Source organism: Corvus brachyrhynchos, unplaced genomic scaffold (assembly GCF_000691975.1).
Source record: "Corvus brachyrhynchos isolate BGI_N302 unplaced genomic scaffold, ASM69197v1 scaffold87, whole genome shotgun sequence".
In the NCBI taxonomy this organism is placed as follows: Eukaryota; Metazoa; Chordata; class Aves; order Passeriformes; family Corvidae; genus Corvus; species Corvus brachyrhynchos.
The window spans coordinates 3,791,315-3,800,461 of NW_008239767.1; positions in this window are offsets into that span (position 1 = coordinate 3,791,315).

Sequence of the window (9,147 nt, forward strand, 5' to 3'; positions counted from 1 at the left end):
GATATATTTCTTTATGAAACATGACTTAGTATGAAAAGCACTTTTGGATGCATTTGCTGCGGGAAATTGAAAATTTCCAGTGGAAATAAAGTAACACCATAAAAAATCAGCATTAACAAAACAGTATTTTTGGTAAGAAAATCTTCTGCACTAAATACTGTGGCCAAGAGTAATTACAGTTTATCCAAAAGCCTGAGAGAGCTACAATGGATTTTTGGAACCTTTTAAAAAAAACCCACCTAATGCAGTAATAATGTTGCACAGTGAGAGTGTGAAAAGATTATAGTGAAAGGTTTGTATCCCAGCAGCACCTGAATATAAACAACATGTTTGTTTAACTGACAACAGCTTTTTCCATACAGGATTTTAAATTTGCAGAAAACTATAAATAGATAGCACTTTCACTGAAAGCATTAAATTAACCAACTGGGTACTCGACTTTGTAATGTGGAGCAATGTAGAGTAATAATGAACACCATGTGTGTGTGATAATGGGGGTTGTAGAAAATAGATCTGGCCAGCTGAGTGAAAAGGCAATGCTAAAAAAGAAAAAATCTGAAGTCCAAGCCAAAACAAGTGACCTAGTGGAGCAAGTAAAGGTTTGTATTTGGGGCACGCTAGAGGCCTGAGAGAGATCAGCAATTCAGCAGGGTATTTTTAAGCATATGCTCAAGGCCCTCCTTATTCGGCAGGAAACTTAAGCATATGCTCAGAGGTTAAGCATCAGCTAAAGTCTCATTGATGTCAATGGGTCTTAAACACATGCCTAGAGATACATATGTGCTGAAGTGCGTTTACAAATAAGAATGGACTGGGGATCAGGGCCTCAGTCCCCTGGTATTTCATAGCAGGCTAACCCTGCAACCTCCTGGCTTTCCAAATTCTTCGGAGTAGATCTCATTTATTATACACACAGGACCAGACTTAAGCGTTAAGAACTCGCATTACTGTACATAACTGCCATTGGCCCTTTGGTACTGAAATAAATACAAAAGTACAGATACATTTACAAAACACCAGTAATTTCTACTGCAATGTGTCCAAAGAATTCTCTTAATGATAACAGTGAAAGCATAAAATAAGCAGAAATGCGACTTTTGAGCAGGTCATTTAGGCTTTCCATTACTGATGTAAGAAGACTTCCACAAGAATGTATTTAAAGATAAAACCGAATCTTAACTGAAAACTGATGTAATTTATTTTGAAAGAGCACATGGGCGCTCTTAATTTTCGTGCAGCCAATGGATCTGTATTTTCTTATGACCTTCTGTGCCTGATTAGTCCACTTATCAACCACAGAGCTGACTGGACATCACTGTAACAGCAGAACAGTCACTTTCTTTGTCAAATCACCTTCATGAAGGCAAACTGCAAAGCATTAATCTGCCACGATACAAATTTCGAAATCCACAACAGTTATTCTCTGAATCTCAGATGGCAGGTTAACATTATGAAAAAAATCCCCAAAAATTTTAGTTAAGTTATGTCTGACTCAAATATGGCTTGTCCTTCTTTAAAACTGCATGAAAATATACCATAAAGTGGGAAGGGAAATTGTATGGTCAGATTACTAATGATATTCAATATTTTTTCCATTAAGTTAGTACAGAATTTGAAATTATCAGTGAAAATCCTTCCTGTGCATTTCAGTGAACCTGAGCAACACTTGGTCTCTGCATTTTGTAACTCTCCAAGGATAAATATGCGGCAGAGGAAATGGTAATAAAGACGCATTGCAGGGCCAGTTGAGAACTACTATAGATGGATTCTGTAAATGATGGCCCATTTTAAAACACCCTTAACGCAACAGGAGCAAACTGGGGTGCATTTGAGCAGCAGGATGCTGCCAGAGTACTGCTGTGTGCAAGCACTGCATTGCTTTTCTCCAGTGATACCACAGAAACAATTATAGCAAAAAGCTGACTTAAACAAACAAACAAACAAGATAACTTCAATAAAATTTTTGAAGAAAATCTATTATTTACACGTGTGTTTTCATTCTGTCACTGGACTCACATCTTTAACTGGAGAGCATTACAGTTTGGCATTTCCTGCAAATGCACTGAGGAAAAGCCACAGCAATACAGTATTCCTTCCATAGATGTTAACATTTAAAGACTCACAGAAGTGGCTAATGTTCAACTTCTGGTTAACATTTGATTACTTTCTTGCTTTGTTTTTCCAGATGAAGACAACCTGGTGAAAGCATTCCCACATTCCTCTTTGCACTTCTGCTATGACAAAACTTAGCTGATGTCGGCAAATTCAAGTTCTAAAAGCATATATCTTTGTCCAATTTTGTTTCAAGTTTCTGCCTCTCTATTAACTATGGAAGAGCACCTCTTCCTTCTTGCCCAAGAAAGCTGCTGGTTATCATTCCCATCCCTCCGGTCGGTCGAGTAACACATGATACTAGCCTAGTATAAATACAAAACAGGTTCCTATGGAATCTGAAATACTGTTTATACATCCTACCACTGACCACAGTGGAACAATGGTGTGCCAATGACACAGAAAAAAAATAACTCTATTTGCTTGCTCTTTCTGTGCCTCTGTCTGAAATATACCTAACTCCAAAGCTATTATTTATAGTTATGAGGTGACAACTGAGAGCTAGCAGTCTGCTGAGTGAAAAAATGTTTGCATTTATCCCTTTTAGAGATATCCTATATATGCACACACATGCATGTGCAGCAGCTATTCATACTGCATAGGGAGAAATACCTAATCAGCTACAGTGCTTATTCAGTGGTATGAAAGAAAAGAAAAGTTCTTTATTTTGTGTGAATTAAGTGACAGGACTTCATTATTTAAGATTATTCAAAATGAAAATAATTTTAATCAAAGCCTGCAGCTACACTGGCATTGTTTAAAACACTGAGAAGCAGTGTTGTAAGTTTTCTGTGAACACTTCTGGGTATCGTTTTTAATGAAAAAATCACCTCTTCTGAATTGCTTGTAAATACGTTTTTTTTAAAGTCAATCTTGAGCAAAAAGGTTGGACAGGATAGACGTTAGGAGGAATTTCTTCACAGATAGGGTTGTCAAGCACTGGAATAGGCTTCCCAGGGAGGTGGTGGAGTCACCATCTCTGGAAGTGTTTAAGAAAAGACTGGATGTGGCACTTAGTGCCTTGGTCTAGTTGGCAAGGGTTGTTCAGCCAAATATTGGACTCAATGATCTCAGAGGTCTTTTCCAACCTAATTGATTCTGTGGAAAAAAATTTACATTGTTCACACAATCACCAAAATGCTGATGTTGGAGGGGTCTTCGGGAGGTCATCTCTAGTTCAGCTGCCTGTCTGCAGAACTATGACCAACACCAGACCAAGCCGCCCATGGTTTTCTTTAGTCAAGTCCCGAAAACCTTTAGGGATAGATATTCTGCTGTCACAGTATCCCGCAGTGGTAGGGAGGAGAAGAGAGATCCACTAGGCAGGAATTGTGCAGCAAGATCGATTTATTTAATTATTTTACAACTCTTTTATAGACTTTTTTCTTCATAGTCTAATTGGTCAAAGGATCAGCCACCCCTTGGGGTGATGGGTAAAATCCTAAAACATCCATTGTCAAAATATTTTTCTACTGTACCATAAACAAAGGTTTGCAAGGTCACAGGTGTTCATAGTTTATAGAACTCTACTAATATCTTCCGTGAGAGAGAAAAATATCTCACGGGACTGGAAAGAAGCAAGAAAAGTTCTTGCTAGCAGCAATATTGTATCCACATTCTGCCTCTTCTCTGGGTGCCTTGCTCCAATCCTCCAAAGCAAAAAGATTATTCCTAGCTTCCATTCTAACTTCCACAGTCCCAATTTGATGTTGTGACACCTTTTTGGCCACTTGAAACTATGAAGAAGGGTTTAGCTTCATCATCTCCGTGGCTTGCCTTCAAGCAGTTCCAGACTGCCCATAGCTGCCTCCTCATCAGGCTCTACAAGCACAGCACCCTTCACCTTTCTGTCCTCCAGGCTTCTGGCCACCTGGTAGCCCTCCACTAGTCCGTCACCAGCATCTCTACGCTCCCAATGTTTCCGCCAACCTCACACATCACTTCTGTAGTTATGACAAATAGGATGAGCTCAGCTTCATCAGAGTTGCTTGGAAGATTGTCACTGAACAACCCCTTTACTCTGCTTGGGATTTATGGTCCAGCCTTTGACAGGCCCAGCTGAGGCAGTCTAAGACACCAGTGCCCCAGGCTGTGCTTTTTCCCAGTTCCAGAGGTGACCACCCCTAGCTCAGAGATGGCAGAAACTGTTGTGCCCCAACAGCCCTCTTCTGTTAACTCTGCTGTGGGGACAGCACAGGGTGGCAGATCATGAGGCCTATAATGGCTGCCATCACCACACCTAAACCCCTTGGAGGTCATTTCCAGGCAGACTTTACCTCTGAATTTCAAACAGTGTCATTATTCCTAGACCATTTTTCTCCATGAATGGGTCATTTCAAGGAAATATAAAAAACAATTCTATGATCAGATGCAGTCTAAGTCTTATGACCGCTGCCTTTGATTTAAGAGGAGCAGAAATCCCCTGCACAACTCTTTCCAGCAGGCAAGCATTTAATAAATCTTGTGAAAGTGTGAGGAAAATATGGGAAAAAAGGAGACACTGATAAGAGAAATACTTTCAAAATAGACAGCAACAACAGACAGTTCAAAGTCATTTTCTAGCCAAGTATTTACAAGAGTTCTCTGTCATCATTTCCCATGGAGGAAAAAAGTCAAAAACAAATAGGTAGAAATCTGAAAGTCTGAACCACAGGAAGTCTGTTGTACTGTCCTTCGAAGGGAAGGTTAGAACTTATGTCAAAATAGGAGGTCTGTGTTTTTCTAATCACACAGAACTTATGGTCTGCATCAGTTCTTGGCCCCTGACTGCATGGATTATGGTGGGTACTAACCCTCTCATGAACAGTGCGATAGACTTTGGCCTCTTCTTCAGCAGTTCAGCTGTGTACTTCCCTCCTTAAGGTGGGAGAGACAACTACTGAACAGAAGAACCACATTCTCATAGCTGTGATTCCACCCAAACCTCAGATTTCAGCATGTCGGGACATTCTGTCCATGTTTCCTACTGAGCAAAGCTAACTTCTCTTCCCTATTCTTTTAGGTATCTCCCTGCTCAGTACCTTGTTTATAGTCTCTGGGCTGCTTTCCAGAAGCCATCAAAGCTGCCTGGCTCTCCCCACAAGCTAGGAAGAGAGGATGAGGTGGGATTTAGGTTATCTGACTGTGGCCCGAAGCAAAAAGTCCAAGTATCCTGCCAGCAGGTGACAATTGCTTGGCTCTCCTCACCTTAGCCATCATGCATGCTTGATCCAGGCCAAATCCCACCCAGTCCAGGGGCTATCCATTCCTACAACCTTCCAGTCAACCTCTGGGAGCAGAGTGTATACACACACACACTCCTCAGGCGGTTCCCTGTGAGCGTGCCAGGCCATTAAAAATGTTTCTTGTTCCCAGCTTAGAAATATTTGACCGGCTGAAGAGAAATATACTTTTGGCATGTACTCCCAACCCACACTTTGTTTTCATATTCTTTTCTATCAGTAAAGACATTTTAATAAGCCACAAAAAAGTTCTGGATGAATTTGCTCAGTTAAAAGTATTTCTGAATCTACACTGTAAACAGAAACAGAGAGGTGACTCAACAGCAACACTTCCTAAAACCCCAGGACTCAACAGTAAGTTACATACAGGAAACAAGATAGTTCTAGTCATAAAAAGCAAACTCTACTCTCATACTGGGAATTTCTGTCATCTATATGAGACATAGTAATATGTAATCAGACCTCTTCCATGTTATTTGCCCAATGCCTTAGCATGCAAATTAGTTCTAGAGAAGTAAAGTCTAATTTAATAAGCCTATTATGACAATTTGAAGGAGACATCTTTCCCTTTTGCACTCCAGGCAAACCACCTCTGAAGATGCCGACATTCACTTGCTTTCCAGCCATCAGCTGACACAGAATGGCAGTGGCAAAAGCCAGCAAATTCTCTCCAGAACTCTCCTGGAGACACAGTGATTTGGGATGGGATTCAGGATTTTGAGTAAAGCTAGATATCAGCTCAGTTTGTACCATCACAGCAGCATGGAACAATTTCAACACTGATGAAACAAGTGGAGCAATACCTGCTGTTCCCTCTGCTTGGATACACTCCTATTTCCTTCATATCCCTCTATGCAGTTGGGACACTGGTACAAGGAGACCATGTATAATCAATTGCATGAAGATGCATATTCTCAAGGAATAAACCTTCTAACACCCTGTGAGGCTGAGGCTGGAGGTACAAAAAAAAAAGTTTAACAAGTTTGGCCCCACCTTTTTTATGCCTGTTTTAGGGTCGGAGGTGCCATCAGATAACCCCTTTCTCAATGGAAAGGGAAAAATAAAAGTTCTGGTAGTTGATTTGTTGTTTTTGTGAACATTCTGTTCTAAACTCAGAAACTGTGCTGTTTTCAAGTTTTTGGTTTTGCAGGGAGAAAAAAGTGATCCCCTTCAAAGGGAGGATAGAAGTGCATTAAAAAAAAAAAAAGAAAAAATAAGAATTGCATACTTTAGGAATGTTTCTCACAGGAAAAATAAGGACACTCACAAAAGGACATACAAAGCAAAATTCGCAGGGGTATAAGACCATAAAAAAGGAAATATTAAAGCTTACTAAACTTTTCTGCTAATCACACACCTAACCTGTCTGACTCCTCTCACACACAACTGGACAGGCTGCTCCTAGGTAAACGTCAGTAAGAACAGACTGCACTACAGCAGACTTGGCATCTTGACCCAGACTAACACTCTTACACGGACATTAAGGACATTGCTAAAGAAACACAGGCCCTATTGTTGATCACTGCTTTTAGCAAACTTCCCTCACAGCCTTAGCTAAGCACCATATTAAATTGTGACGAAATCACTAGAACTACTATGTTGCAAGTGACTTTTAAATCAAGTGCATCAGTTACACGATATTTAGCACTGTGCTGTAAAGGGTGGTAAATGGAGGTGTCATAAATATTTGACTTTATCATCTGTTGACTCATAATCCAGATGCCAATGGGATATAAATCATGTAAAGCATGTTTCCAGATTAGGAAAGTCTGGCTGTTCACTATTGTTCTAGCGAACCACATTATTTCTTTGTAGGATCAGGAGTGCCCTCTGATGGATAGCAGCTATTACTGGGAAGTAAGAATTGACTGGAAAGAAGCACATCCTAAATCGTCTACACTGTACAAGATGTTCTCACTTCCTGCACTATACATTTACAGCCTTCTGTATGCTCAGCTACTATAATAACCAACTTTGTCTTGTTGGAAACAACTTTCTGCATATTTCTCTTTCCATTTCTGTAAACTATATTGGTATCACAGATGCAATCAGGGCACTGCATATGCATACATCTAGTTGTAAAATAAACTAATTGAAAGAAATTTAAGACATAAACTGCAAAATTTGTGTAACAAGCTCTGAGAAAGGCCTTGAAAGGCTCTGACAAATTCAGATTCCTCAAAATTGAGATATTCACCTGAATATCAAGAAAGATATAACTGGGGAAAACAGGTAAACTCTCTTAAGAAGTGCTTATGTGCATATAAGAGCCAAAGAGATTGTATGTATTTTTCTGGCTCTATAAGCTAACATGTTAACTCACTCTGCAAACTTTGCCTCATTTACATGCTTAGATGATTCACAGCAGAACTGTGAGAAAACAGGATTTTTTTTTTTCTCCCTCATCTGTTACTGTACCTGTCTGTCAGGTATTGAGCATCTTTAGGCTGCTTGTAATTTTAAATTTTATCACCTCTAGTATCAACTGCCCTTTCCAAACTGATTTGGGAGCTGGAGAAGAGTCACAGACTTGGAGCTTTCTGTGAAGACAACCACTGCTCCCAGTACCTGGTAACACCTCTCCCTTCCACTGGAGTAGCAGGACTGGACCTAACACCTTTGGTGAGACAAAATCCCCCCAAACTGGTCTCAAACACACACTTTCCCTATTATACAGCAAAAAATATATAAATGCAAATTTGAAATATCCAAACCCTTACAATACTCATAAACTGCACCTTAGGGTTAACAGTAATTAATACTAATACTGACCACCAGAAGACCCTTTAAAAAGGCAAAATACTAAGAGTTGCACATTGTTTAATAAGTTACAGATTCGAACACCCACAAGTTTCAGAACAAAACGGATCTCCTTAGATGTGCAAAAGATGATGGGTGGCATCAAGGAATACGGCTGGGGAACAGGGAGCTGTGTGCATTTTCCCCGCATCTCCATCACGGCTGCCAATGTACAAAGGCAGCAGCCATTTTGCCCTCGGTCTGTTGCACTCTGTTAGCAGAGACACGCCCAAACTCTGCTCTCTCACTGCTACTTCATTTTACTGTTATTTTTAAAATCTAAGCCAAATGTCATTTTTAGATTTTCCCTCTGATGAGGAAAGCAGGAGGAGATAACAACTTCGAATGAAAGAGACCAGCAGAAAGTGTTTCTGTGACAGATTTTACTCGAGTTTTACATATACCGTAGAACCCTAAATATTCCGAAATAGGCAATACTTGGATACTATGATTGTAGTGTCCCTTTTCCACACGGAATTGCAGCCAGCTGAGACTCAGACTGGGATTGTCCAGACACTGACCTGGATGGAATATGAGGCCTCTCCCCAGCAAATCCGTTAGTGGAGAGCCCTGGCGATCCCGTGTGAAGCCCAGCAGCCCGGCTCGCCCCGGAGCAGCGGGCACGCTGCCGGGAGCGCCTCCAGGCCCCTGAGGGCACTCCCTCGCAGGCAAAGGAGGTTCCTACTGCTCGTTCTGCCTCGGTCTGAAGAAAAACTGCTCAAGCCCTTGTCTCTGAGGGGTTTCTACACCCCGGAGGAGATGCTCTGGGGCGAGAGCAGGAGGAGGCAGGCGCCCGGCTCGGGCCGTGCGGGACCCGAGGCGGGCGCCCCGGCCGCTCCTGCCCCGGCACTGGCCCCTCACAGAGGGCACTGCAATTCCCCAGCTGGCGACGGGGAAGGGGAAACCTGTGTCCCCTCAGCTGCCCACGGCCCCCACATGCCGTCTAACAAAGTTTCGCCCAATCGCTCTCGACGGTCAAGCTCCTAAGGCTTCAGCCTCCGCCGCGATCACCCCG